The sequence below is a fragment of the Nanorana parkeri genome, unplaced genomic scaffold (assembly GCF_000935625.1).
Source record: "Nanorana parkeri isolate BGI_ZX_2015 unplaced genomic scaffold, ASM93562v1 scaffold735, whole genome shotgun sequence".
In the NCBI taxonomy this organism is placed as follows: Eukaryota; Metazoa; Chordata; class Amphibia; order Anura; family Dicroglossidae; genus Nanorana; species Nanorana parkeri.
In genome coordinates, this window is record NW_017307003.1 from 842,077 (window position 1) to 845,365 (window position 3,289).

At 37.0% G+C, this 3,289-nt stretch overlaps 1 protein-coding gene across 1 annotated transcript in view; it reads right to left on the bottom strand.

Moving 5' to 3' along the window:
* Positions 1-2,824, bottom strand: part of SNTG1 (syntrophin gamma 1) — a 324,127-nt gene extending 321,303 nt beyond the window's left edge. The window contains exon 1 of the mRNA XM_018564206.1: positions 2,785-2,824. The gene's annotated coding sequence lies outside the window, so the exon portion shown is untranslated. The remainder of the gene's footprint in view (positions 1-2,784) is intronic.
* Positions 2,825-3,289: the final 465 nt, after the last annotated feature.

Genomic DNA, 3,289 nt, shown 5'->3' on the forward strand with positions numbered 1-3,289 from the left:
CTCTCTCTCTCTCTCTCTCTCTCTCTCTCTCTCTCTCTCTCTCTCTCTCTCTCTCTCTATGGAAAGTTACATAGTCATTAAAATTCTGTTGACCTTCATTAGGACACAATGAAAAGCAATCTGATACATATAAGCAGACAAATTAAAATCATAATGCCCGGCAGCTTTGTCTTGTTACTTTAACTACATGGTAAAGAATAACAGGGGGAACCATTTCACTGAGGACATGTTGCCTGGATATCTATGGAAAATGAATTTATCCAGATGTACATGTAAAAGACTATTTATTTTTCTTAGTAGGGACTTAAAAATCCTACTTTTAAACAAAATAGCTACGTATACTAGTGGGAGCAATACATTTAATAATAATGGTATTTATATGACAAAAGTTATATTTTCTCCTGAGGGTTCATAAATGCTAATCTGGAACAAAATAGGCTTGTTTGTGACTTTTGTCATTCTCTGAATTAGAAAGTGGGTTGGGCAATTTATGCTGGAAAGACATCGGGAAGCATTTCGCTGCTAAGTGATCTCAAGAATTGCCCATGTAATTGAAAAGGTCGAGTGTGGTTTAACATACATAATCCCACCCAACACTCAAGTAAATTTCATTTTTTTAGGAAGCTTCAGAAATAAAATGATTTGCAGGGGGCATGATTAAATTGACAGCTAAAACAGCTTTGACACCTGACCAGTTGTACATATACAGTAGATAATTGATATTCATACATTAGCTAGCCAGAACTTTTACAAAAATTAGTCTTGATGACAAGCTTCATTGACAACCTCCTATCTTGGATTTACACTGAGCTGTACCATGCAGTTCAAACAAAAAGTGTATATATTAATGAGACATTTCCTTATACGTTAATCAAAATATATGATTTTTTTTATTCAGCCAGCACAGTTGAAAGTGCGGCAGAGTAAAAAAATTATTCAGTGAACAGAGGATATGATGATAGTAACTTCTGCTGCTGGCAACCGGGAGGTTATTAGTAATGCACAACCTAGACCGCTTGTAATGAATGCATTGTCCAAGGATTTCTAGGCTATATAAATCACACTCACAGTGTGCTGCAATGAGGCAAAAATAGAAGTCATTATCTAAGTTTGCAATCTCATATATCACACTGGTAGATATGTAACTGCTTACGAAGGACACAAATATGATGCATATATATTATATGGCAACAGCTCTCTCTCTCACTCTGTATATATATAAACATGGGAGCGAGTTTGGAGCAGTGGCTACTTCACAACACACACAGGGTCCATGGGGAACAACAGTAGCCACCCTCCAGTAGGAAGGACAGTGTCAGCACAAATTCAGAGACAATTTGAGGCTCCACAGCTGCTTGATGCACAAATAAGGTACATTTTTGTTAATAATTAAGGTACTTGAATGCATTTTTAAGATTTAACTCCAGAGCTTGGTTTCACTTTAACTATCTGCACATGAATGAATAACTGAAGTGAATATTTACACAATTTATCAAGTTAATAGTCTCAAATCCCTTAGTAAATCAGCCTCGCTCTTTGCTTCTGTATTGTTCTCAGTATCTTTCTCAGTACCCTTTATTTCCATTCACATATTTTTTTTTCTTTATGGAAATATGCAGACACAAATGCCTTGGTGACAAAGTGTTTGCTGTTAAAGTTATTAATAAGTAGCATACATTAAGAACAACTCCGTAAATGTGGCAACTGCAAAACAGAATATTTACTTCATAGAACTGGCATGCAATAAAATACAGTTTAAAGAAATTGTAATAGGAGTGTAGCCATATACATTAGCCGATATTCATCAGATCCTGCAGCATCAGTCAAGAAGCTTGTGTCTCTGCACAATTTTGTTTGCTGTTGTTTCTTCTAGGTAAGTTGATGCCGGGTTCCTGATCCACCCCTTGTGATCTTCATTAAAACTAGCAAAACTAGATGTAAGATTGGCCAAGTGTACAGAAGACTCTGCAGTGCTCTAACAAAGTTTGCCCTGAGTGTGAGACTGCAGAGCCAGAAGTTGCCTTGGGAAAGAAAAATCCATACTGGACGAGTAGCTAGGACAAGATCCAGATACATTATTCCAAATGATATGTTGATTCCTCTAGGTTCGGGTATAGAGGTTGCCCTTGGGAACAAAGTAGGACTACCACAAGTGCCCAAACCTTGGCAAAAACACTGTGCGCAGAAGACAGACCAAACTATAGGGCCACAAACTGTGTAGTGTTGAGCCCCCACAGCAAATGAAGGCAGTGGTTATAATGGCTTCCTGAAGAAGGGGGGCTATGGAAGACCAAATGGATATATATATATATATATATGGAATGGTACAGGAGACTGCACCAAGAAGTGCTGTCAGCATAAAAAGAAAAGCAGATAGCTTCAGGGCACAAGCTGAGGTAGAATGATTGAAGTAGATGCAGATTGCTTGCTTCACAGCATAAAGATGTGGAGGTATTTCAAAAAATTTACAAGACTCATGAGTGCATCACTCAATAGAGGGAGGCCACATCTTAACCAATCAAGGGATATAAACTTTGAAAAAGCAACAAGCTCAATGCAAATGTTTGCTATTAAGACTAAAATTAAGGCCAACACATTTTGGAAATCTGTATCCCCTTCCTCGGGGGTACATACAAACAAATCATATCCTAAGCAAATATATGAAACATATTGCAATATTTCAGAATTACAAATATGGCTACTAATGCTACATTACAAAAAATGCGACATATTAACACAATATTAAAGCAACACAGTAACAAAATGTTAAGGTGTATTACATACCACCAGCCTCAAGCTGTATCAAACATGTCCATAATTCATCCTACAAGAGAAAAAAGGAATGTATTTAAATTTGATCATTACATTTTTTATTTATTTCTTTTGGTACCTCCTGCAGTGCACCTTTAGACTGGTAAGACATAAGCAGAAGTGGGTTATTCAAAATTGTGTTCTCATAGTTCTCCTTTAAAGGAGGTGTAAACACCCTGGTCAGCAAGTGGTTAAAATTAGAAATTAAAGTGACAGTAAACTCAAGAGTTAAATCTTAAAAATGCATTCAAGTACCTTAATTATTAGCAAAAATGTACCTTATCTGCATCACTTAGCTGTAGAACCTAAAATCATCTCTGAATTGAGATTCAGGACTACGATCTCACATTTAGTTAGCTAATTTGTATTGAGATTGTAGTCAATCACGGGAGTGAGCTTGGAGCAGTGGCTACTTTACAACACACACAGGGGCTATGGGGAGCAAAAGTAGACTGTTCATTCTGGTGGGGGAGCTGCA